Below are 27,712 nucleotides of genomic sequence, written 5' to 3'. Positions count from 1 at the left end.
CTAACAAACATTATTTCAACTCAGCCCAAAGAATATACATAGCAGAACTGCTCAGCGGTCACAAATGTTTGAGAAACAATCTACAAGAAAAACTACTGTAGGTGCTTTATCATTTGATCTCTGCAGCAAGGTTGTCACCTTTTTCCCCCAACAAGGCTCCTATGCTTTCAACTACCACAATTCTAAAACCTTGGATAATTAATCACTGCTGAAGAATAAATCACACTTAAGAGCTACCACAGCTGCATGCTCCTGATGCTGTGCAGTTGTGAATATGAAGCAAAGGTGCCTAACTCCAGGACAGTGCTTATGTGTTCCCGCTACCAAATAGTCACCATCTGATCTGCCTCTTTACCTGTCACATTTCAAATGGCAACCCTAGGAATTAGCATCTGGGCCCTGACAAAGGCAGAACACAATTCACATTAGTTAAGAAACCTAAAATATAAGCAGAGAGAATGGATAGATATTGAGAGGTGCTTCACACTTAAAAAATAAATAGTCAAAAAGGTAGTGTATGTGACTTGAGCTTCTTCTTCCCCTGCTTCTGTTATGACATAGGAAGTAGGGTGGGTTGCCCCTACTGCTTCTTTGTAACATACAAGTCAGCCAGTCTCTCAACTGCACTGGAAAAAGAGTCTGAGCTTCATTGGAGCCAGATGAAAGTTGGTTTGCAATATAAAGAAAGGGAGCTACACCATGGAAATGTTTAGATACTGTGAATTAAAAATTCAGAGAGAGAGAAATATCCATAGGAAGTAAGAATGATAAATGTCATTCAACTCTGATGGTTCTTTTGTTACACTACCTCCCACAGATGTCCTAATAGAATTAACTCCCAACTAAAAGCTGAAAAGTCACTAAGATGCAGTTTCTCAGAATGTAAAAGATATTCTGCATTTTAACATGATGGCATAGAGCTAAACTAAACTAAACAATTGCTAAACTGCAATAAAACCAGGCTGTGATGTTGGATATCAGTCATTTTACTGGAATGTGTAAATTTGCATCACTAAATTTAGTTAACACAATGCCTCACTATTTTACAGTTATGGGGCTGCAGCCAAGGGCTGTGTGACAGAAATTATCCCTTCTCCCCCAAACCCCTAAACAACAAACTTCATTTTCCCAACTAATTCTGTTATGCTAGGGATTTGTGCACAGAGTTTGCTAATCCAAGTATTTCCCTAGAGCTGCATTTAAGCTATAGCCCACTCCCAGCACAAAAGTGTCTCCAAAAGCCCTTTCGCCCCCTTCAGCACTCATACGCTCATTGGTCCTGACATTTTCACTTCAGCCAAGACAAATGAGCTGATAGCAGTGATCAGATTGCACACAAGTACTGCTTTATCTAAAGACATATCATTAACTCTCATCACTATCTTCCACTATGATTCTTCTTTTGTTAAATTTGTTGTGAAAATGCAAGTCAGTTTTAACGTATCTAAACCTAAGTAAACACAAATAAGCTTTACTAAATAAGAAAGGGGCAGATATGGACAGGATCAGAACATGACTACTATTAACTAAATGTTTCTCAAGGGACTTAAGTAACTGTACTCAACCTCTGCCCTAGTGCAAACATGCCAGTTAAAAGTCTCCTAAATGTCCCTTCCCCCATTTTTAGAGACACATAAAAAAGTGAATCCATCAAACATGCCTAGTAAATTAGGGAACCAATTTTCTGACTCTTAGGATGACACTAGCTATCTTTTTGTAATGTAACTTCACTTGCATTTTCTATAAGTAAACTTTCTCATTTCAGTTTCAGTAAAATCAGTTCATCCCTGTAAATTAGCAATTGCAGCACCAAAGCTAAAACGTTATGAAAGAAAATCACTAGGTCCAGAATAAACAGAGCAATTTTTCCATCAAGGCAGAAGAACCTAAGTCCCAGTTATAGAGTTCTCATTGAATCTAGAAGCTTTGCAAAGTATTTGTTGTAACTTCTCCTAGCAATTCAACTGAGAATAAACATAGAGACAGAGTCAACTGTAACACAACAGATCTTGGGAATGGAGGTCATGCTTTGAGGTAAAGTGCTATTCACTTCTGGACCATGCAAGAAGCTCTTTATCCCTGTTCTTATTGGAATCAGTTCCCCTTACTAGAGCAAGAACAAAGCCAAGTGCTCATGTGTGGTTTATGAATAAATCAGAGGTGAGCCACTTTAAGTGCCGCCCGTGATTTTCCTGTTGACAGTGAGCACTTAAACAGGCTTCTAGGACCAGGAACTCCTGGCAATTCTTAATAGTTCCTAATCTGCACCCTGCTTCATTTCAGACAAGAAGTGATTCACCCTATTTTTCCTCAAGTCTTCACCTCTTGAATAACTTTTGTGCCACCTTCCTAGAAACAGGACTGTCCCATTTCACATGTCAAAACTGCATAAATAAAGCAGATTTTATATAGGAAAATCAACTACTGCTGGTAAAATAAATAAATACTATGAATAGCAGCCCATGTAATTAACAAACTATTATACCACTTAAAATTTCAGTCACAAACTATGCTAACATTTCTCATAATTCTTGAAATATCAAAGAATGGATATTGTAAATCCTTTTAATGTACTACTGTCAACTGCTTTTAAAATCAAATATAACATCCTGAGGACCCTATATTTTAAATAACAAAAATGAAGAGTCGGGATGAATGCTAACACATCAGAAGATATTCTTTAATTTACAGCATTGATAACTAGGGCAGACTATTGCAACATACAAGAAATGAACAGAATGCTCTGAGCTCGTTTTATGGTATTTGACAACACCACTGATTTTAAGAATTAAGGTTCAGAACTGTAGTAATAAAACTAATGTTTGTATTTTAAGTTTTTACATCTCAAACTCTATGATATTGAACTGCCTCTAAAACATAAATTATACTTTCAGAATGTAGCCTTAAGAGCTTTACTTCCCAAGGGTTTCATCACATATACAACAAATTGACCATCCTCATCACTTTGGCTCATGATTTCTTACATTTCATAAACTTTACACCATTGTGATGAATCAGAAACTGAACAGAACCTATCAAGGAGAAGCTTGAAGACTACAGTTCCAACTACATGAAAAAGACATCCTGATTCAACTATAGTAGATCAGAGTTTCACTTCAGTGCTACAAATACCACTGACAGATCAAAGATTAAAAATAAAGGAACTTCACCAAGAATGTGCTTCATCTTCTCCAGAGTGCTGTAGGATTGAGAAAGAAGGGCCACCAATTCTATTCTATTTGACTGAGTAAAAAATGAGACTAAACATGAGGCCTAACTGTGTCTCATGGACATGGCTGTAGCAGAGAGCCCAGACTTAAAAGGTCAAACAGTGAAAGTTGTTCTGCACTTTCACCTAGATTTAACAACAGAGCAACTCTAGAAAAGTTTGGTTTTCTTTGTTGTTCTGAGTCCTTTGTATCTTGACCTCAAATTGGATGCAACAGAGAAGACTCTGCCTTTGAAGTTGTAAAGCAGATAATAGTGGGATCTAGGACTGCCAGCTTTTTCTTGGCTCTACTCCTGTGCCACTGAGAGCAACTATGCATTCAGAAATTCAGTTAAGTGAAGCTTTTCCTCACCATTTTATCTCTTTGCAAGGGAAAAAACCTCAAGAAGACCATTTTTGTGTTCTCTTACAGAAACAGGACCAAAATCAAGTAGGATCACAAGTTAGGTGTGGAGTATTGGTGAATCCACCAAAAGTACAGGCCGCTTACCTGCCAGATGGAGGGAAGTGGCAGTTGCGTTCTGGCATGGCTGCCGCTGTAGGGCAATCTTCTGGCTTCAGCATGGCCGAAGAAGGACACCACGTCCTCCTGCACTGGCCATGCTGGCTCCTGGGGCTTGCCTGAGATTGCAGTCAGTCACAGGTGAACTTGGGGGCACAGTTTAGGGAGTGGGCCAAAGGGAAAACTACTTCCCTTTAGTCTGCTCCCTGGTTATAAAAGCCAGCCATGCCTAGGCCTCAGCCTCAGTCATGTGGGCCCGCAATCTAGTCCTACATTGCAATACTGTATTACAAAAAGATGTTGAAGACAAAGTGAATCTCAGTGATTCTAAACTGACTTCTAAATTTAATTATTACTGGCATATTGTCACTTATACTAGGTTTACACTAGCATGAATGAACTGAATTTACAGCTAAAGAAGCAGGCTTTTGATTTTAATTAATTTTTCATGACCTTTTTAGACTTGAATTAAGCATATAAAAGTTAGTTTAAAGGCAAAACATGTCCTAAATATCACGTGATTTTATGTTGTTTTATAATATACAAATGAACTGCCACTTCCATTTATATGACAAATGGGTCTTTCCGGTGTCCATATGGTGAATGAAACCTTGTTATCGCTACCTGAAAAATTTTAAGTTTCCATTCTGTTTCATTTTGATCTGGAACAATATATATAAATAAATGCAGGTTATCAACTCATATAGGATTTGCCTAAGAATGACGTGGTGGCACATTTACTAACCCAATCAGAAGGAATTAAAAGCACATTTTTTAAAAAAAATCAACATCCTAAAAGATCTTCCTATATTGGAAAGTTAGAAGGAGGATAGAGGCCTACTACAAGGTTGCAGTCCACTGCAGCAGACCATGAAGAAAAGCAATAGTGGATATTTTGCATATTGCAAGGATGCCTTCCTGCACACTGTACATCTTAAGGCTGGTGTTGAAACTTTTCCTATATACTGGCATATATGCTCATTAAGAAGAGAGTTAGGCTGCATCTGCAGCGGTCAGCATTGCAGACTCCCAGGCCAAAGAGAATGGGACAGCCTCTTGTGTCCAAGCTTTGAGGCCAGGAAGACCAAGGGAGTCATAAAGTGAATCTGTAAACACAGAAGATTGTATGTGTAATACTTAAATACTGTTGTAACTGCACACATTTTTATTCTATTAATACCTGGTACATCAAGCGTTAACTAACAATTATTCAGTGTTAACATACACTTGTCTGTATCCCTTGTCTCTGTCTCTTCCAACTTTAAAGGGTGTTTGTTTGTTTTGGATTTTCTGTCATGTATAAAGTTTAGGATAAAATATCACAGAGATAATAACTTGGCTACATGTTCAAATCTACATCATAGTGTGAATATCCGAATTTCTCTACATAAACAAGAACTGAACTATTAGATCATAGAATAATAGAATTGTAGAGTTGGAAGGGACCCTGAGGATCATCTAGCCCAACCCCCTGCAATGCAGGAATATGCAGCTGTCCCATATAGGGATCAAACCTGCAAGCTTTGTGTTACCAGCACTAGTCTAACCAGCTGAGGTATCCAGTGTTGTACTGTCTTTCACTGGTAGAAAATGAACCAAACAGAAAACATTTGTCAAGCTGAAAACAAGCTAGAACTGATCCAGAAAACATAATGGGTTGACTCCTAGATAAGGTCTCTCCTACAAGATGTCTAACCAAAGCGTATCTGTTCTTTCTTCTTATCTGATTCTTGCCTGTTTGCCAGAAACAAGGGAAATAATTCTTTAAAATATAGTTACATGATTTAGTCTACAGTATTACCTATAATCCAGTAAAGACCAGGGTTCAAATCCTAACTTAGTCATGAAGCTCAATGGATGACTCTCCCAGACTAACCTACCTCACAGGGTTGTTTTGAGAATAAAAGGGGTAGAGGAAGTACAGTGTGTGCCATTTTGAGGTACTTTGAAGATAGCTGGGATAGAAATGTCATAAATAAATTTCATGAGGTGATCCTGGAAGGCAAGTGGGAAGAGAGAGAAAATGGAAGAAGAAACCAAATTCATGATGCAATAATGGGGGGAGCTCGATTCAAGCCTCTGACAAGAGTAATCTGCCCCCCCCAGCAGCCCACTAGGTGAGGATGAATAGGGAACGAGGGGGTAGGTAGGAGAGAGGAAGAGGGGGGAGAAGAGGCTGGCTTGCTCACATCTGTATTATTATTATTATTATTATTATTATTATTATTATTATTAACCTTCCTTTATCCAACTATCACAAGCAGTTCCCACAATAACCCCCCCTTGTCTATCCCTGCCTTTGGCCCCACCTGCTGCTGGTATGTGGCCCACAACAGATTATCTATGCAATGATGTGGCCCTCAACAGAAAAATGCCCCCCCCCCGCTATAGGGACTAATATTATCCACTCAGTTCAGTGACAGCTATGAATATGTTATGCCTGCCTGTAAAAAAAATAATGTTCAGGCAGGTTTTGATCAGTTCCCAGAATTAGAAAAAACATTACAAACAAATTACATTACAAATATTTTTAAAGCTGAAAGCTCATTAAGAGGGATGTGCACATTAAATGTGTCTTAAAATGGTAAACATTTTGCTCATAAAACTCAGCTCAACTATTCTTCCAACATAATTCCTTTTTCTTCATATATTTTTTAAAAAGTATCTCCCTCTAGACAACTCTAGCATTCCAATGTTTTATGAGTGCAAACTTATTAAAGCAAAAAGAACAAAAAAGACTTAAGAGAACACTGGAATAACAAAATAATAAAATGTTCCTATTACACAAGACTGTAATACATCCATATTAATTGGCATATCCTAAACTTTTTTATATAGTCACAAGATGTAGACATTTTTCTTCTATAAGGATGGCAAGACTTAGATCTATGAAGACTATTGAAAGTGGCTATTTCAATTTTCCCTTAATTATTATTATAGTAGTAAGATTTCAAAGCCAGCCATACATACAAACAAGAAGATGACCTCAGTTATACTCTGTGTGGTTTGCTTCTCAGTAAAAAAAGGTTTAAAATCTACTTACTTAGGAACACATTCTACTTTTCACAATAGAAGTTACACTTAACAGACATGTGCTGAACTGTTTGTATTTCACTCTCTCGATTCTCAAGCAACAAAATAATTTCCATGTACTGTACTCGGAAGTAAGTTTCAGGCTGAGTTCAGTGGGGTTATAAATGTACATTCATTCCTACTGTATGGGCAGCCTGGATTTTTGCATCCTAAGTAAGAATGCAGATATCCCATCCCATAAACTCCCATGAGCCATGTGCTAGCTAGCAATGGTTGGGAAACGACCAGTTAGAACATATGTTGCTTGCTTAACAATATAAATTAATGTGTTTTAATTAACACATTTCCCCAAAGTTCTCAGAAAGTATCTTTTACTTTGAAGGTGCATCAGTTTTCTTATTATTTTAAACAATATTTTAAAGATCCACAAACATTAGCAATAAACGTTTACAAAGTTATAAACAATTTTCCTGACATGAAAGCTTTATGACTCATCTTAGATCAAACCTCTTCTGACCATAGTTCCATACTAAGCTGTCAACTTTCTGTCATTTACAAATATTTACTTACTTTGTAAATGTGCAATAGTCCACCAAACAGGTTACATATATTGGTTGTATCCAAGTCATATTCAAGTAGATCCTTTGAAATCAATAGACTTCAGCCATGTCCATTGATTTAAATGGTTCTACTTTAGTATGACTTACTTGGATACAACCTGTCCTATAGTCCTCAAATTGCTTGCGCGCGCACACACACACAAACACACACACAGACATGCAGGTTCCTTGAACAAACACATAAGGCAAGTTGCTATATGGTACATTCAAAAGTATTTTTCTCTGATAACTTCAAATACAATTACAGGGACCTGAAAAAGATACTATTTTAAATGCAAGCCGATAAATAATCATTTTTTCCACACTACATCTGATTTACATATGTACCATGGAACTAATTTTTAATTTGTAAAAGGGCATCAACACATAGAATACGTTAACTGTCCCGGTTACTGTTGAGAGCACATAATTAGAAGCACAGATCACATTGTCAACAGCTAACCAATTACAGTCATAGCTTTAGGCCTCCTCCTGGTCCCATTTAAGTCAATAGATATTTTATCACTGACTTTGCTAGGAGTAGGGACTGGGTCCTTAGTGACATGACTTACGACCCTACTGTAAACATATCAAAAACTGAGCACTAAAGCACACTAAGAATCAACCTCATTACAGACTAATTTCTATCTACATTATTTTTTATCTATCGACAGGATCAAACTGATGCAATTCCTATTTTGTATTCTCAAAATGGTTACTAACCACTTAATACACAGTTCAAACACAGTCAAAAATTTAAAAAGTTTTTTAAAAATTTAAAACATTTATTAACTTAAAAACTATCCCTACATATAACAGGTTCAATAAACTTAGCTTATTACTATTGTTTGATGTACACATTCCTCTGATTTAAAAAAATATTTTTGCACCTTTGCCCCTCTCCAGAAGCAAAGACTCGATACCCAATAGTCAATATTTGATTAGTCTGTAATGTTGCTACTACTTACAAACCTGTGTCTATCATCTTCTAGCTGCACCATTATCATACATATTCATCAGCATGATGATGGAAATTCAAGGCATCTTATAAAGTTGCTGAAATCTGAGCTTCTGCTTGTTTTCTCAAGTCTTGGACAAACATAACTTTAGGGAGAGCTGAGCAGAGGCATAAAGAAAGAGAAGCTTGCATTTTCATCTTCCTTTCATCTTAGTCATTCAGTCAACCATTCAGTGCCCTATTCAACAGAGCTTTTCATTATGCAAAAAAATGCTAATCCTTTCCGATGCTTTCACACTTGTATAAACCCCCATTCCTTCCACTGAAAAGCAATTATATCAGTTTACCTTTCTGTCAAAAACAGGATTAATATTCCAAAACCCGAATCTCCTTTGTTTTTCTATCTTTTGCTTTAGGAAACTAGAGATTATTAGAAGATGTTTTCCTTAGAGCAAGAATACATTATTTTAAATATGATTCTGTTAAGCCAAAGAAGAAAAGGGGAGGGGGGACTTCAGTTGCTGCGGAAACTCCTTTCAGTGACAGAACTGACCTTCCCTTTGCAGAGGCCTGAATAGAATGAGCCTCACTCTGGTCTATTAATCAGAAACAAATTATGAAAGAATGTGGCTGGACTGGTTGACACTATCCTGTCTTGGGAGACTCAGTAACAGCCTAGTAACAATGTCCTCTTCATGGGTAATGAACAGCCGTGACAAATGGGGGCTGAGAAACTATTTATTTGCATATGCAAATTGTCACACAAAGGAAACATGTACAAACAAGTGTCATTGTAAGGTGGATTAGGCAAACAACGCTTTCTTTTTAGGACATTCTGCAGCCCAGAACATTAGTCAGCACAATTAAACCAGTCTCCATGGAGACTAATGAAATTTCACCATGGTATGAGTTAAATTAGATAGCTAGTTATGTGTTTCCACAATCCAACTTGAAATCCATTATTGTCTCAAAACAATGCAGCAATTGTGCCAGGCTGATCTTTGCCAGCTCAACAAGCTCCAAAGTTGACAATTTGCATATGTTAATATAATTAAGCACTAATTACATGAAACCTGTACATATTCACATGCACTTTCCCTGGGCACTTTTCAAATTGAACCTTGGCCAAGTCTTTAACCCTTTGAATTATTTCGGAATAGGGAAGCTCTGCCTTGTGGGTACAGCCCCAAGGCAGATGCAGGAAAAGCTCTTCATTTATAAATACAAAGCTTAACCTGGCTTCTCATATTTCCATCAACAGAGACAGAAAATATTTTCAAATATGCTGGGAGAGAAGGCTCTCTAAAGCCCCAGCATTGCTACATTTTAAAAAATGAAAGCACTCAAGATTAGGCTAAATAAAATGTTACAGATTCATTTATTGTCACTGTCATATGTTGAAAGTTCAAAATGGGGGGGGGGGGAGAGCCTGGATTTGATGTCAGTGCTGTGACAGCAATAAAAAAGGAATGAGAAGAGAAGAAAAAGAGCAGCTAGGAACTAATGAGCTTTACATAAATATATGCTGAAGCAATTAAGCAGTGTTAATTACTATGACAGCAGTTAATTGAATATAATTAGATATTTTAAGCCACTGACTAATGCACAGTTAAGATTAATTTTATTGAGATTAATTGTAAATAAGAATAGATTAACTGTGTTTTGACAGGCAAGGAGAAGAGCAGGACTCAGCACAGACCCCCGAAATCATATATTATTTTAATGTCACACCTCAGAATCATCTCAATAAACACGACTTTTCAAACCCAGACAGGAATCTTGAAGAAAAACAAACAGCTTGCAAAGATTAAAGAGCCTTTTGTCCTTTTTTCATGTACATTTCTTTTAGCAGACTAAATTAAGTGAGTCTAGTGTATGTTTTTTAGGAAGGAACATTTCACACTGAATGGAAAAAATGTTCTATCACATATGAAATCAATGCAGCTGTGCGGAACTTGGTCCAGATGGTCTAAGCCTATAAAACAGCATCAAAATGATAGACAGTAGGGCCTTCTCAATATGCGATAAAGTCACAACCTTGTATGTGACCTAAATTTTCTGCCATGTATGGTTTCCTCCTTGATCGCTTTCCATTTTTAACTAATCATGAATATTCAAAAGACCACTCAATAAAAACTACCAATGCACATCCACTTTAAAAGACCAACATCTCAGTAAAAGATCCCTTTTCTTAATTAATTCAATGCAACTAACATCACTCAGCTTCAATAGCAGACTTTTAATATCACTTATGTTAACTAGCTTAACATGCTTATTTCTAGATATTCTTCAAAGAAGACCTAAATAATACTCACTGCAAAATAATCCAAACATGCTGCTGGTGGTGGGGGAAAATGCATAAAAATGCAAACAAATCACTAACAAGAAAGAAGCCTCAATTGATTTCAAAATAAATCAATAAGTGATTAACACAATATTTTTAAAGCAGCACAATGTATATATCATATATATGCATATATTCAATACCTTTTTATCTCTAAATTGAAAAGGGTTTTACAGTATTGCGCATGCCCCTACATTGACTATGAACTTCTTTGCAAAGCCTTTCGTCTTTTAGAGCGAAAATCCAAAAATGGTCTGTGAAACAAGGCTACAACAAGCCATTCTGCAGTGAAAGATTTTAAATCATCCAGCCTCTTCTAATAGACTTGAGACTTATTGAGGTAGAAACCATAAAAAATGAAGAAGGGAAATTTAATCCCTGAAATATTGATTTGCACATTAATATCATATAGGCAGAGGGCAATTTGGCTTCATGGAAATGACACATTGTCGACCCTTGGTGAAGTCAGAGCCAATCTAACTGCTGAACATGTCTGAATCTCAAGAGTTATTAAGGGCTTCCCTTCTTGCCTATATGACTTTTCTCCAGCCTACCAATGCAATCTTAAATGTATTATCTTTAAGAAATAATTGTAAAACCTCAGGGGTTTTCCAGTTAATGGAAGGAAGGCTAAACCACATCAGATTCTGAAATGCAACATTAAACCCTTGCAATCAACAAAACCACCTCAATTCTCATCCATCCAGTGCAGGATCTAATACTGTTATTAGAGATAATCAAATTCCATTGTGTAAATTTAGGCTCATAGTCAGAATAGAAGCAGTAAATTCTGCAATATTAAACAGTGATTTTCTCAGTAATTCTTTACATGGTCTCGGCTGGTGAACAATAAAATCTTTATATAAACACAAACTCATGTCTATTGTGAAAGATACAAGGGACGTATTCCCTACAGTTTGCATTTAAGGTAGTATCACTCCTAATCCTACCAGCAGGTACTACCACCACTGCTATTGTGACTTATACAGATGGTTTACTTGACCTTTCTTTGTTCTTTGAGTAGATTTCACTTCTGTAGATTTATAAGTATTCTAATTAATTGGCCCTATATGTTCATTGCCATTAGAAGGAAAACAACTAAATACATGTTTACTTTGCAGAAACCCTTCAAAGCCCAAGGCAATGCCTATAGATGATGCTACAGCCACAGCATGTAGGTCCTACAGTATGAATATTCAGCCAGGCTCACTGAATAATCCAAGTGAGTCCCAGCTCTCAAGCCAGGTGCAAGAGGTTAAAAACAGCTGGCTAGCCATCTTTTATTCTGGTGTGCCTTCCTGCAGCCTGAAACAGCCTGATATAGATATACAGATAAACAGATATACTGTACATATTTGCTGTTGTTGCAAGGATTGCTTTTTATTACAGTATTACAGTTACTGCAATTGTATTCTATTTTTTTCTAGAATCCCATAGCACAGAAGAGAAAGAAATTCCTTCAAAGTAGCGTTGAATAGAAAACGGAACAATCATTTAAAAAAAAAATCTTTTCTTCTCCAACCCTCCAGTCCAGTTTATTTTAAGTATTTTCCATTGCCCCCTTTTCTATCTAGCCTTTAAAAAGCAAAGTCCCTTCTCACTTGCCTTGTTCTGTCAGTTTTGTCAGTAAATAGAAAGTAAAACAAGGGTTGATGGCACTGAGAGTGTTACATACCCAGACTGTGTTTTTGCATTGCTCTCAATGGAAGCGATCGATGCCCATGTCACAGTGGTGTCCCAATCGCAGCCAAGTCTCTGCCTCAATCTAACCAACAACAGGCAGGGCTTCCAAGGCTGCTGCTCACTACCTCTTCCTTCCATCCATCCACTGAGACATCCACCAAACTCTCAAAGAGAGAATAAACTACAATCTGCTCTTCAACCACCGCTCCTAAGGATCGAGCCACTGGAAATCCTTCCAAAGGGGAATCACAATTTCAAATATAAATATAGGAGATATTTATCCACCTTCAACATCATCAACCCTCTCCTCTCTTTTTTTCCTCCTCTCTCTCTCTCCCTCTCCTTTGCCAGCTACCTGATCCTTGATTAAAAATGGAACAGGGTTAATAATAATATGAAAAAGGCGATCGGAATGGAGGAGAGGAAATGCAACTGTCAGATAGAGGGATAGTCAGACTTCCTGGGTGACCCTGGCGGGGTCTGGCTCAATGTAAATCCACCATCTTCAGCCTGGCAAGTTGTCTTTGGGTTGAGAGGCTTTTTTGTGGTGGGGAGGGCGGGAAGGGGGGTGTTATGTTTGCGATGTATGTCTTGGTACCTAAGGTGGAAGAAGAGGAGGAGGAGGAGAACAGGAGGAGGAGGAGGAGGAGGGTGTGTGTTATTGAATGGGAGCGAAAAAGCCTCCTCGGGACGGCGCGGAGGCTGAACCCGGCTTGCTGAGCCTCCTCTCTCGGCTGGGCCCAGTGTCCCGAGCAGCCGGTGAGATCGAGACCCCCTCCCCCTCCGGCTAGCAGGTAACAAAAGAAAGACATCAGCGTGTGCTTGGGGGGCGAGGGGCAGGGGGCTGGCGGACAGGAGAGACGGGCGGGCAGGGCAGGGCAGAGGGGCCACAAGCCGCAAGCTGGCACCGGTGGGGCAAAGTTTTCCGATCCCCATGTTTACAGGCGATTGTCAGGTTGCAAACGCAGGGGGGGGGGGAAGCCGAGGCGCGCCTGCCATTAAGCCGCGGCGCGAGGAGGAGAAATGCACTCGAGGCGAGCAGAGCCGAGGCAGACCCGGAGCCGCTGCGGAGAGGGCGAGTGGCGGACTGGGCTCACACACCGCATTGGGCCGGGTGGGGCCGGGTGGGGTGGGGGGTAGAAGAAGCGATGATTTTTTAATATATATTTTTTAAAAAGGAAGGAAAATTTGGCAAGAGTCCGATTCAAACAACGCCAGAACCACAACTAAGGAGGGAGGGAGCGAAAGCGAGAGAGCGGAGAGGAGGGGAAGGAGGAAGCCCGCTGCCTTTTCACAAAGGAAAGCGACGGTCGAAGCTTCCCCAGCCCCAGCAGGCAGCGGCTAGCAGAGCTCCTCCGGCGAGCGAGCTCTGCAGCCGGGTGTGGGCAGGCGGGGCGCAGCGCGCTGGGGACGGGCAGCCCGGGAAAGCGAGCGGCAGTGCGCTCCTCTAACGGGCTCCTCGCCGCGCTGCCAGCCAGCGAAGGCACTAGCCCAGCCCGGTTGCCGCAAAGCACAGCACCCCACATCTCCGACGCGTACACACACACACACACACACACACACACACACACCACGCGGAGGACGGAGGGGCCCCTCGGAGCCCAGCGCCGCTCGCACCCCTCGCATCGAAAGCCAAAGACGCGTCTCTGACCTCAAAGGCACCCCAAACTTTCCCCAGAGGCACCGCGCTCCGGAATCCGGGGTTAAAGGGGGTTGGAGGGGAAGAAGGGAACAGGGAGGCAAGTACTTTTGACAGCCGTGTCGTGGTTCCAAATAAGACCATTTCCCAGCTCATTAAAAGAAAAAAAGGAAGGAAAAAAAGAGACACCACCGAAAAGATTCTCTTCCGCCAAACGTCTAAGGTCCTTCACTTAATCCGAAAGTTACAGCGTGAAAAGGAAAAAGGGAGAAAAAAAACCGGACACCCCCGCCCGAGCCCCGTCCACCCTCCCGGAATTTAAAAGAAAGGGAGAAAGAAGGAACCCCTCCTCCCGTAAAGCGGTACCTAAAAATGGGGAAAGAGGTAAAAAGGGGGGGCGAGAAAGGGAGAGATAGAGAGGATCTGGGGATGGGAGTGTGTGTATGTGTGTGTGAGAGCGAGAGAGTGAGAGAGGGAGAGGGAGAGAGGGAGAGAAAGAGGCAGGCAGAGAGGGAGAGCGAGAGCGAAATATCAAAGATTGTGCAAGATCAGCCTGGAAAGATAATCGATACTCGACCTAAATTTAACACAAACTACTCAATAAAAGTTAAAGAAAAAACTTACTTTCCATTTCCCCTCGCAGTTCTTACTGGATCTTCGCCTCTCTGTTTTGTTTTGCTTTATTTACTTAACAGCTGATCACATCCAAGTAAACGACAGAAGGTTCATTAAAAAATAAAAAAAAATAATCCTCCAACTTTATTGGGTGGAAATAAAAATGATTGAGCAAGAAGTGGGGGGCATGGAGCGGTCCTTTGGGGTCCGGGAGTTGTTAAAGCATGTGGCGACCGCGGTCTCGCTGTTTGGTTGTGAAGGGGTTGGGAAAAGGAGGAAAGGAAATGAAAATCCGATATGTCTTTATTCTGCTAATTATTATCGTTTTAGCCCTGTTTAAAAAAATGGCTGATTAAGTTGAGTGCGCATGTCTTTGTGTGTCTATTCCCGATATGCACTCTGGGAATGAGAGAGGGGGGGGGGAGAAAGAGAGAAGAGAGCGAGCGAGCGAGCGAGAGAGAGGTGTAATTAGTGAGGTGATCAACATTCTCCAGACTGCAAATGACGCGCAGCCCGGACTTACTGCCGCTGCTGCTGGGGGCTCGTAGGGGCTGCGGGAGCCACACCACTGGCCCTAAAGCAGAGCGGGCAGCAGGGAAGCAGCTCGTGGACACAAACACAAGTCTGCAAACTTCATTAGTAACACAGACACACACACAGACACACAAAGTAGATGGCTGGGGAAAATTAAAGAGAGAGAGAAGAGGCAGAGGGGAAGGAAAGAAGATTTGCTGTTCATAACTGCTCAGGAATGTGAAAAGATATGGGTGCAAATTAATTATTCCTCCCACCAGGGAAGTTCTTTCTTTCTCTCTCTCTTCTCTCTCCCCCCTTCCTTTTTTTTTTTAAAGGAAGAAAATATGCCTGGGATAATGAATGTGGAATGCGCCTCTGTATGGAAAGAGAGTGAGTCTGAGATCGGAAATTTCTGCTCTTATAGCCATAGAGAATCATTTACATATTATTGAGGATTTATTTGCACACACATATTGGGCATACGGTGACATTATATATCTCTGCATCTGTAGCTCATGTATACACATATGACATATGCATTATTGCATATACACATGGCAGTTTAATCTCCCTGGTGTAACTGGTCCAACAACTCAAGAAAAGTAAGTTTATAATAACAAACAGGATTTTTTTTAGTGTAATAGCAGTAGTAAATAGGTTTTTAAAAAACAAATGCTATTCCAGCAGAACTACCTGCCTTTTTCCTATGGAAGCAAAAAAAGAGAGGGTCTATATTTCTCCTTAGGTTTACCACAGATATTGCTTTATATGAAAAGGAAGAGAAATCTCCTTGAAATCTTCTCTTGCAAGGGACAGAAAGCAATCGCTTCTCATTTGAAAATCTAATTATCTTAACCTAATACTACAGATGTGATGTGAATATGAGTGACACTTTCATTAAAATATAATTAACTAAAAGTAGGAATCCAGATACTTTTAAATACCCCCTAGTGAAGATTAAAAATCATGTCTATTAAAAGAGCATCCAAACACACCGCAGGGACACCTACTCCCCCTCCCCCAACATTATAGAAATGGAAAGGCCAGAAAAGATCAGTAACTAAGGCTTAAATATAAAGGATATTTACAATCCCAAAGACCCTGCGCAGGTGAACCATAACCTTCGTGCTGACGTGCCTTTGAAGTTCATGATTCCTGAGATACACGTCAAAACCTTGTCTTAGGCCTTAAGCACTAAATACCAACAGAAAGGTTTAACACAATCCTCCATAAAAACAAGGTATAAATATGCATCTTTTAGGGGCCTTAAACCGTCCGATCTAAAGAAACATTTGGCAAATCCTGGAGCTAATACTAAAGAGGGAAATATCCACCTGATGATGAATGAAGAGCCTGCTAGGAAAGACACTGTATAGGCCAGAGATAGGGAGACGCAGTAAGAAAAACAGATGTTTTAAGGTCATGGTGAAGGTCCCTTGGACTTGAGAGGAGGGGGAAATGCCCACATGGAAGTCCAGTTCTCCGTGGGTAACCAAAACATAGTGAAACTTCGTAGAAACTGGGTGGAAAGTAACCACAGCCAGCAAATTTCAAGATCTGAACCCAATGATTAATGTCAAAGACAGTGTGTAGAAGGCTTTTGGAGAGTAACTTGTTTTCGCTCGAGAGTTATACCTACTCATCAATGAAATGTATTTGGGCATGTTTTGTGCGCGTATCAGAAAGCTGAGTTTCAAAAGAAGGGATAGTCTGTATCGTTGTTTGCAGAGAGGGACCAGCGATGTTAACAATGACTAAAATGAAATTTCCCAAACCCGTTCAGTAAGATCGGGGAACTTAGGACAGAAAGAGGTCACTTTGGCTCTTATTGAAGCGGAAGGGGAGTCTAAGCTAGCAGAATGCATTGGCCATTCAAAGACATGTCTGAAGGATGGCAGTCCATTTCCTAGCCCTGGAGACAATTAAATCCAGTCAGATGAAGAAACACCTGAGCACAATGCCTCTCGTTCAAATTCAAGTGAAGAAACAGATACAGTTTACGTAGCAGGAGCATAAGGAAACGAAGAGCAAGGTGTTGCAAAAATCCTTGTTTTATATATTTCTACTGTTTTTGTTTTTTAAGCAAGGCTGCTAGAAGCTCCGAAGGTCTGTTGACAACACAAGGCATTTTTGATGCACATTTTCTCCTTCCCTCCTTTCGTAGAATGATTGTAGTTTCTTTTTAACAGTGGCAGTTTCCAGCTAAAGGAACAAAGGGGGATGCGAGCAGAAATTGAGGAAGGATAGTCCACTTTCTCCAGGTTTCTTCCAGTACTGTTTATTCCTTCCTAACGTTTTTGTTTCGCCCACCCCACCCCTTCACCTCTGTTTCGTCTTTGTGTTCTCAGCCCCCCCCCCCCTAAAATACTAGCTATCTGGATGGAAAAGGCACTCCGGGATGTTAACAGTTTAGAAGAAACCCGGGGATAGCCACGTAGCTAGGAAAAAATCGAAGGAGGTTAATTCCGAGAGGCAGCAGCAGGTTGGATGGCGGCGGGGTGTGTGTGTGTGTATGATAAGAGCCGAGCGCGGCTCTGGCAGGAGCACCCCGGGGGCTGGTGGGCTGGCTGGCTGGCTGTTTCAAGAGGGTTCCCCCAGAAGCTCGGCCAGAGCTGCAAGCTGCTTCCCCTTCCCTGACTGGCTCGTTCCTCCTCTTGCTCGCGCAGCTAATCGCCCCCAAGACCTATGCCTCACCTCTCCAGCTCCTTCCCTCCCCACCCCCAACCCGGTCCCTCGAGCAGCCCTCTCAGGCATACTTATCCTCAGGGCAACCCACCCAGGTACTGGGGGTTCCTTTCCTCAAGGGGTGCGGTGGGGTGAGAGAGAAAGAACTATCATTTTCCGAGAGACATAGATAAGAGAGAGAATGAGAGGTCGTGGTAATGATGCTCTCTCTATTCACACGCGGGGGATGGGTATGCCCCGTCTCACATGCCAGCCCCAAGGAGTTGAAGAAGCAACTTCCTGGACGCGGGTTTCAGAGCCAGCTCTGGACACTCTCCCTATCAGACAAAGACGGTGCCAAGGGCAGCTGACAGACTTTTGCTCCGAGTCGCCTTGCCTTCGCCCCAACCGGCGCTGAGGACGCACCCGGGCCAGGAGGAGGATATACATAATTACAACCTCCCCTCTTTTTAATAACCCGACATAATTCCCTAATAAACGGCCCGCCTCCCCCTCCCCCCCTCCAGCCCAAGGGAAAGAGGATCCGTGCCTTTTGAAAGCGCTCCCTAAGTCTATAGATGAGCTCAGTTTGAAACGAGGTATTACAAGATCTCCGTGTTAGAGACCCCTTTATCTGAGCTACAGACACTTTCAGATCCCGAGACCCCCCTCCTCCTCCTGCCTTTTTGTTGTCTCTCCTCCTCCCGGGGCTATTTGACAAAGGCAGTATGTTAACTAACATTTTTTTGTTTAACTCAGCAACTTCGTTTCAAAACACGCTTAAAAAAAAAACCATGAGAGCAATCTTCGGGACCTTTTGGGGGAGGAGGGGAAGTTGACACGAGGGGCGAAACCGCAAGGATTGTCAGTCTAAGAAAGAAAGAAAAACGCCCCCGAACTCTGCAGATTCTTTAGTCAGATTAGGAGAAATGACAGCTCTCTTTTTTGCTTTGTTTTCTTTTGGGGGAAAAAACCACACCCAACAACAACACGTAACCATATACATTTAATATAACTGTCCATTTCCCAGCCCGTTCTACGACGACAGTTATCTCTGTTACGCCACGACGCGAAGGGGAAAAGGTTGCGATCAGATCCGGCCAGGCCACGCATCCCGACGAAATCGTGCCCGCCATCGGAGTTCCAGCCCCTGACTGGCCTTTTGGGCTGGTGATGGTGGTGGCTTGAGCTGCGCAAAAAGAAAAAAGAAAAAAGATCCAACCCCCACCCCGTCCCCGACGCTACCAGAAATCAAAGCTGCCCATGGTAGCATTTCCTCCTTCTCCTCGGGAGCCCTTAGACAACAGCTCTCTGCTCAGCTGCTTTCTGGAGCAGGTCGCGGGCTTTAAATACCCTGAACCTGAGCTTCTTGGCTTGGATGGGAAAGGGAAACGCGGGCGCACACACGCGCGTGCACACACACACACACCCTCGCCCAGACACACGCACTGCGAAAGGTGGGTGAAGGAGCCGGGCGCCCTCTGGGCTTTTAGAGGTCAGAGCTTTGACACTGCTTTGACCTCCCTTTCCCCTGGCGGCAACCGCCCTCGTGTTTATCAACAAAAACAGCCCAGGAGGACTAGACCCAAACAATAGCAATTCGCCAACTTCACAGACACTTCGCGAGCTCTTATGCAAATCCTGGAGAAAGACCCAACGCTTGGCCAAAGAACCCCTTCCTTTCCCCACGGCGCCACAAGCCCCTCCAGAAAGCCCGAGAGCCTCTTCCAGGCACAGTGGCAGAGCCAAGGGAAACGTTTTTGTCTTCTCTTCGGAGAAGGGTGACGGGGACGGGGGTGTGTGGAGAGGGGGATGGGAGAGAAAGAGGGAAAGAGAGAGAAGCGGGAAGGAAGCGAGACCCCAATTCCAACGATCGGATCAGAAAAAGGACAAACAATAACAAAAGCCAATAAAATTACCCACCTTAGCGCACAGACAAGAAAGTAAGTTTATACCTAGATCCAACAGTTCACAGTGCCCATAAAACAGGAATCTTTCTGGTGTTAAAGACAATATGCTAAACTACCTCTGCGGCAAACGGTGATTATAAAATGCCCAGGAAAAAGTTGTTTTCGCCCAAGGAGCCAAGTTTTCAAAAGAAAACGTGTAGATTTTACAACTAAATAAAAGCCACCACCTCTGTGTTGTCCGTAAAAACTACACATAAATTAAAAGTACCGTTAAAAGAAAGCCTCCAGCAAGCAACATCTGATCCGACTTACCGAAAAAAAGAGGATAATTTAAACCACATTTAATTATAAAAAGCAGTAAGCGAAAAGTAAATCAATCAATGCTTTCTCTCAAAAATGTTGTCCGCCAAGGTATAGAAATGACAATTCTTACAGTCCTGCATTAAAGGCTAACTGAAACTCTACTCTTCAGGAACTGATTATGGGAGGGGGGATGCAAAGCAAGGGGGGAAATGAGGGGGACACACACAAAAACAAGCCTCTAACGATTTTCAGTTTTTTGTTTAAAATTGATGACGATCAGAAAAGCCTGATGGAAAAGTTAAAGAAAATATACCTCAAGAGGAAAAAGCCCATCTCCTTTTCTTCTTTGTCTATCAGTCTCCAGTTAAAGCATATGGAAAATGTTTTCAAAATGCCTAGATTTGGCACATTGTCATTGCAAAGAGAGGAGCGCAGTGATGCTGTTATAGAAAATGGGAAATAAATTCAGGATTGGGTGCTGCCTCCTTCAATGCGGATTTATCTAAGTTTAATTTAATATTCTGCAATCACTGTATGATCGCATATAATTCACCAAGATTTTAAAGGGCTTTGCGTAAATACATGGACTATGGGCACCAAGTCATCTAACCAGATTAGTTCTTTTTCATTTGTTTTTTTTTTCTCATTAGATGCACTTTAAACTGCAAGTGCAAATAATAAAAAGGATAGAATAATAGGGTTTGGGTAAGCAAGCGATTAGAAAAACCACTGGCTTTAGTAAAATCATTCAAAACATAAAATCAAAAAGCACAAAACGGCTGTTTGTAAAACACTAAACCTTTAATCGATTTATTGGCATCCTGATCGATTAGATAAACGGAAATCTATACCAAACATAAAGGCATTTAAAACATTTCCCTCTCATTTCTAAACAAAACTTTTCTTTTCGGCAGAAAAAAATCTTATCAAACGACTAACAGGAAATTCTTCAGATATCAAATTACGATAATAAAATTATTTCCACATGGAAAGGGATAATGACAATGATGATAGTAATTATAATAATGAATAATTCAACAGCCCTTTGACATATATAGAAAACCTGATTCAGAACAGCTCTTGAGAGGACCTAGTTTTAGGGGGAAAACATTTTATTAAGAGAAATTGACTTAAAAACTGACATTTTCAACTAGACTGACAATTTAGGGGGAACTGCTAAAGTTATGCTAATTTCTCCCTCTATCAAAAGAAACCCTGACCAGTGTTCACAGAAAGATTTGCCCTTTCAATCGAGTTACTATCTATTAGTAAAAATAAATATGTAAATATACCAGCCCCATCTGAATTACAGGAACAAATTTGTGCCTGCGTGGTAGACTGCAAGGAGGTGGTTAAGACTGAAAGGGGGGCGCTTTCCCCCTTAATAATCCATTTATGTAGTCCATATCGCGCTTTCCAGATCTCAGGGAAAAAATTGCAAGCCATAATATATTTTACTATTTAGGTAAAAGAAAAAGAGGGGGGTGGGTCGCAATCCGGGGCAATGCAGCAATCAGAGCTTGTGGCATTCTGGCTGCGTGAAGAGGAAGTGTTGCTGTAACGGGTATTATGTTTATTTGATAAAGAAAATCAATGAAAGTGGCTGTAAAGTAGTTAGTGAGGCGTGTGTTTGGGACTCGGGTTGAATAGTGACTCCAGCGGGCTGGTCGATCAGCTCTAAGAGCTCTGGAAATCTACCCTAACCCTCTGCCTGAGCTCCTCTCCTCTCTCTCTCTCTCTCTCTCTCTCTCTCTCTCTCTTTTACACACAAGCACGCACACTCGCTGCTGCACCTTCTCCAGTCCAGGGGACTCCTCTCTGACAGTCTCCTCCCTCTATCCCTCCCTCCTTCGGTCTCTCCCTTTCCAATTTCCCGATGGCATCACTATCATCCCTCTCCGCCCCCCACCCACCCCCCACCCCCGGTGCTGGGGTTGCAGCCTTCCTCTTACCCCACCGATTCCTTTCATTATCTTGCCTCCACCACCCCCACCGCATCCGCCCTCCCTTTCCTCTGACTTCTCAGCTTCGGCTAAGATGTTCAGAGACCCTCCCGGCTGAAGGGCTGCACGCCCCCCCCCTCCACCTCCTTGTTCTTGCTCTGCCCAGCCTCGGGGGTGGGTGGGGTGAATCCTGGAGGCTCGGCAGCGGCTTGTGTTGGCAGCCAGGGATTTATTTTTAAATGCCAGGGGTGACCAGCCTTTAGAAGTAATCACAGAGTACTTTTCTACATGTGCAGAGTGCCTCTGTCACCACGAAGAAAACACAGCAAGCCCCACGCCCTTCGGATCAGGGGGCAGAGGTTCTATGGCAGAAGGCACGGACTTTCAGGAACCTCTCGTTTTAGAAACTTAACACACACACACACACACACACACACACACACACACACCCTGCAACGAATAGCATCCCTGACGCCACTATCCTAAACATGATTTCCTTGAAAGTCAACTCCACCGCGTTCAATCGGATTCCTTTCCAAGAAAGCATGGCCAAGCCTTCCTTTCTAGAAGCCAACTGTGAATATAATCTTCCAACCTTTTTAACCAATCCAAACTACCAACGATCCACAAAATATTTAAGCCTTTGCGCTAGCCAATTAAAGCAGCTCGTTCCCATGGGGACCGTCTAATCCCCCAATGTCACCGGTGTTTAAATCAATTTGTCGCCCAAGCCGGGCAAATTTTTACTTGGAAGCAAGTCCCACTGAGTTCCATGGGATTTCCTTCTGGCTGCATGTCGCAATGTATTGCAATATATTCTAAAAGGAAAAAAAATGTATCGACCGTGAATGAAATCCCTTGGAGCTCACTGAAGTTTGGCGCTTGCGATCCCAGCCAATTTAGGATGAAGCTTTGGGAGCTGCAATTCTGCACTCACACACGGCTGCGAGTTTACTTCGGAGTAAACGTCCGGACTGCAAGTGCCACTGAAAGCCATTCGGTCTGCTCATAGGAGATGGATGGTTTTGGGCACAAATATAGCCCCGGAGGTCGTCTAAGGTTCATTAGTTCCTTTCAGTATCTGTCCTTCGCAGGAGGGGCGAAGCCTTCAAAAACTTGCATGTGCTTCCTCCCTGCCCCATAGTCTTCTGTGCTTTGAATATAGCACCCCCTCCTCAGATATATAATTCCTGTGTGTTTAAATCTGGTTAACCATGTTTTTTGTTTGTTTGTTTGAATCTCCCTGTCTTTCAGCTCCCCCAAGCCCGTACTAAACAGAGCCTGTAAAACTCGCGGTCTGTATATTCGGTTTCCACACTTATGGTTTGGGTTAGGAAGCCATTATCTAGGTTCCCTTATCGCCATCCTTTTAATAATAATAATAATGATAATAATAATAATGGAAGGGGGAGGGCCTCTGGTGTGGTCAGTTGTGGCAACATGGCAGCTCTAAGAGAGAGGCGCTTCAGTTCGTAGCTTTTTTGTGTGAGGCTAGGCTTTCGTTACTTACCCCCCTATTCCTTCTCTTCCTCGGGGGCTTATTTCTGCCAACACACACACACACTTCGTGGCGTCCTCTTTGACAAAGGGCAGCGCCGCCTTCTCCAGCTATTTCCCACTCTCGTCGCCCTCCCCGCCGCCATTGGTTGAATTGGGCAAGGGCCGAAACCGAGGTTATGGCAGCCCCGAAGAGAACCTATCAAAACTCGCGCCGAGGTGACGCGGCCAAGCGCGCGAGGGCCTCCAAAAATGGCCGCCTCGCTCTTTTCTATTGCTTAGCTTTCTCCTGCCCGCCACACCAATATTCGCTTTCCTCTGCTTTTCCTTTCCTTTAGAAGAAAATTGGGAAAGCTGCAAAGAGATGGGGATAGGTTTTCAGAGTAGGCGACAGAGGCCTTGTGTGCTCCTGCTGTTCCTTCCAGGGCTCAGTTCAACTTTTGGAGCCTTATGCATGGCTGACAACTGGGTTTTTTAAATAAATAAATAAACGGCTTACTGATGATTTAAAAATATATATATATATTTTTACCAAACAAGTGGTATGTAAATTTTTGCTGAATGAAAATTGGAAGTTGGTCAATAGACACCTAAAATGTAAAGTTGCCAAGGCAAAAGTTTGGTGCATGTGAAGTGAGCAATATATGCAAGTCAGAATGCAGGTGATGAGTTTGGCAAGTGAAAACCTGTGCATATTAACTGAGTAGCAAGTGCCACTATGTCCATTGGGACATATTTTGATGTGATTTTGTATAGGGCTGTAGCGCCCGCTACATATGTCCTTTCAGTATAAGGCAGGGCAGTACAGTGCGCCTCCTGAACCAGTGCTAAATGCTTGGAGGATGCGCTCACCTTGCATAGCCTCCTTATGCAAGGTAACTGAGCACCCCAATGATGCTGCTGAGGCATGGTCAAGTAGCATGGAGCTCGAGTGGGGACGGCAACCAGACCTGCTCCTGTATGGCCAGGGCCTCAACACATTCTTTAGGGCGAAAACAGCCATTCTGTGGAGCGTATATGCTCAAACAACCATCCTTTGTCCTAAGAGCGCATGGCTTCCCCCCACCCAAGAACCCTGGGAACTGTAGTTTGATAAAGATGCTGGGAACTGTAGCTTGGTGTTTTCAGACCACTTCTACCAGACTTCTAGAATATGTGTTTTAGTGTGTCACTTTCTCTGTGTCTTCACTCTTAAAATAATGTTTCCACCAATCTCTTCCACTGTGTGACCTTTGAGGCTGAGAGAGCCTACTGCAGATAACCATCTATACAAGAAGCAGGGTTGCAAGGGCAACAGAAAAGTTCTCAGGGGCTTCTCTTCACTCAACTGTGGAATGAGGTTAACTTGTAAAGGTTTAGATAAAGGTTGTGCCAAAACCTTCCCCCTTCCCCATCACCTGGTCCCATTTATAGTGTACCATTGTCCTTGGGACTCATGCATGTAATGCACAATTTGCCACATTAAAACATATCGTTTTCCCCCTCACAATATTTTTTATTCTTGTTGCTGCCTTAATTGGAGGGTTCTTATTTTTAAACATTAAAAAAATGTTACTTTTAAAAGTTGTCTTACTATTAAATATTATTTTTGAACAGCCAAGTTTTCAGGAAGGGTTGGGCTAACATTAAACAAACTAAAGAGGTGGCAGGAACACCAGTGGTTCCAAGATTCAATACATTCCCATTGTTCCTTTTTAATATAATTCAGCAATAACAACAAAGCAAGGAAGCTGATTAATTTTACCACAAGAGGGTGTTTGAGCATATGCAGAGTGCATTAGCTTCTGTACTGAGTAACAAGTAAAGTCAGCAAAACAACAAAACAAAACAAAAACCCGTCCAACCTGTGTTTATGAGGCTGGAATTCATAAATAATGTGAGTTACATATGCTATAGCCTCTGCATCAATCAGGTTAGAACTTAACCTCTTTAGTACTGTATACTAATTCTGTATAAAGTACACAATACATGTCACTTGTTTACTATACTAATTACCAAATTTGTTTATCATAGTAGCATATATTACTTATTTGTCTCATAGGATATAAGTTTTCTTGCTTTGGAATTCAATCTCATCAGATGTGAGATGGAGAATTGTATGATACTCGGTATATTGTTTCAATAGCAATCAAAGCTACTGGGAGTGGTTTCAGGATTCTTTCCATAGGCTCTCCAATCCCTTAATTGGAGTGGCAAGTGGAGTTTATGGCTGTAGTCCTAAACACACTTACTTGACAGTAAGTTCTGTTTAATTTAATGGGACTGACTTTTGAATAGACTTTTGAATAGATTGATAGACCTGTAAAATTAGAATCCTAAACAAATATTAGTACGGAGTAAGTGTGCCATTGAACACAGTGAAAGTGACTTCTTGCATTGTAAAAAGAGAAAACAAATGCTATACTGAGCAGAGCAATTTTAGTTTGTCACACCATTGCTTCATGCCCTTAACTCTCCATGGAGAGCAACCTATAGGGCAAAAGATGTGGTCCATATACCGTGTAAGCAAGTGTATTTGCAATTTTAGGTGTTTTTAAGCTGCAATCCTATGTACGCTTATCTGCAAATAAGCTCCAATAAATAGTCTGGAAGTTATTTCTGAGCTGTTTTATACTAGGTTAGCCTGTTCATATAGCCCAGTACTGCATACTCTGGCTGGCAGAGGTCTCAGACAAAAGGTGTTCCACATCATCTGCTACATGGTTCCTTTAAATGGAGATGCCAGAAATTGAACTTGACACTTTGTGCTCTATCACTGAACTACAATCACTTCCCCATGGTTAGAATTGCACTGCTAGTCTTGTTCAGTTCAATGGAGCCAATTACTTGATTCTGCAAAATCTGAGCAAGCACTATACTAGGGTCCCAGTGAAGGAGCAAGAATTCCACAAGTCTCCTTCCACTGGTTCTTGGATCCATTCTCCAGAGCATCCTTGTACCCGTTGCCCAGGAATGGCAATGACATTGCTGTATTTACTGTAGCCTTTGCAGCTGACCCATCTGACTGTGCTGGGATGAAGAAAAATCACTGCTACAGAGTCCTAAGGTTTACTGCAAGGCTTGCACAACTACAGTTTTCCATAATCAATGAAAGGGCTAGCTTTAAATGGGCAGCACAACAATGCAGTATAGAATGCAATTTTAGCTGCAGTAGTGCAAGCAACCGTGTGTATTGCAGCTAAAGCTGCGAGATACGCTGTGGCTCACTTTACGCAATGCCATTTTCAGTAGTTTGCAAATGGTACTGAAAGTCATTTAAATCCTGATAGCCAGAAATCATGCCTTGACTGGTTGACAGTAACAACATGCCCCCATGATTGCCTCTGCAAGTGCAGTTCATTGGGTTTTTGTGGCCTATTCTAGGTTCCAAATATAGAACAGGGGAATGGTGTCTCACATAAAATGGCTTATGTGTTGTTTTCTGATGTTGCTGGAGCATTCCTTTGAAATTGATGGAGAAATAACATTGATTAATTATTTCTGGATTTCATGGCAGCATCTTCACTGTTTTTAGTATGAATATGTGTGGTTTTTTTAAGTCTGCAACTATTTTTTTAAAAAAATTCTAGAAATAGTTTTGTGAGGCAAATATCATAGCATGGCTTGTAACTGGTCGTTCAGGCAAGTAACTATCCAGCTTCTGACCAAAGAGATGCAACCAGAATCTCTTTCCCAATGGTAATCTAGGAATAGGTTCATATAAATTTGTGTTAGCTAATCCAGATAATCCTACCTTCTTTCAGTCCTGTCCTCCCTCCAAAATGCTTTTACACGCCTAAAATAATTATTGTTTACTATTTTTTAGCTGCATTCCTCTGTGATATTTGGAATTTTATGCATTTTATGCATTATGCATTCTCCAGGGAAGAAATATATTTTTTCTCTTCCCTGAAATAATTCACAATATATATGTGGGCACATGTGAAAAGAAACATTTAAAAAGAATGAAACTAAGAAGCCTCTCATCAGGTTTATAATACCACTTCCTTTCTTTCCTTTATTTGAAATCCAGTATAGAAATGTCCTTTGAACAACAACAACAACAGCAAAAATGCACAGTAATATTGATGGCTAAATTATATGACACCCCTCACCTCTGAAATTGTTGCTCACCAACATCCAGAGACAAATCACAAATTGTCTGAATGAAGGCATACCCAGTTATATATTCACATGGGATTAAGAGAGAATTTCAATTGATAAAAAAACAGATAGGAAAACCTGTTCATATATCCAAATTCACACCTGAGGGTAACACACTATACAGCAACAGATAC

General features: G+C 41.5%; 1 protein-coding gene and 1 long non-coding RNA gene across 8 annotated transcripts in view; one reads left to right on the top strand and one right to left on the bottom strand.

Moving 5' to 3' along the window:
• ZFHX4 (zinc finger homeobox 4) overlaps positions 1 to 15,017 on the bottom strand; it is a 179,885-nt gene extending 164,868 nt beyond the window's left edge. For 3 of the 7 annotated variants that reach the window (XM_033155459.1, XM_033155460.1, XM_033155462.1), the window contains exon 1: positions 14,612 to 15,016. The gene's annotated coding sequence lies outside the window, so the exon portion shown is untranslated. Of the gene's footprint in view, positions 1 to 8,331; positions 9,563 to 12,340; positions 12,889 to 14,611 lie in introns of those variants that run through there. The other 4 variants (XM_033155461.1, XM_033155450.1, XM_033155453.1 and 1 more) reach the window with 4 other exon arrangements.
• The window catches only part of LOC117050091, a 35,157-nt gene continuing 20,411 nt past the window's right edge, over positions 12,967 to 27,712 (top strand). Inside the window, exon 1 of the long non-coding RNA XR_004427059.1 lies at positions 12,967 to 13,142. This is a non-coding gene — a long non-coding RNA (uncharacterized LOC117050091). The remainder of the gene's footprint in view (positions 13,143 to 27,712) is intronic.

The sequence above is a fragment of the Lacerta agilis genome, chromosome 7, assembly GCF_009819535.1.
Source record: "Lacerta agilis isolate rLacAgi1 chromosome 7, rLacAgi1.pri, whole genome shotgun sequence".
NCBI classification, from domain to species: domain Eukaryota; kingdom Metazoa; phylum Chordata; class Lepidosauria; order Squamata; family Lacertidae; genus Lacerta; species Lacerta agilis.
The sequence above is the reverse complement of the archived record's forward strand: the minus strand, read 5'-3'. Positions and strand labels throughout refer to the sequence as shown.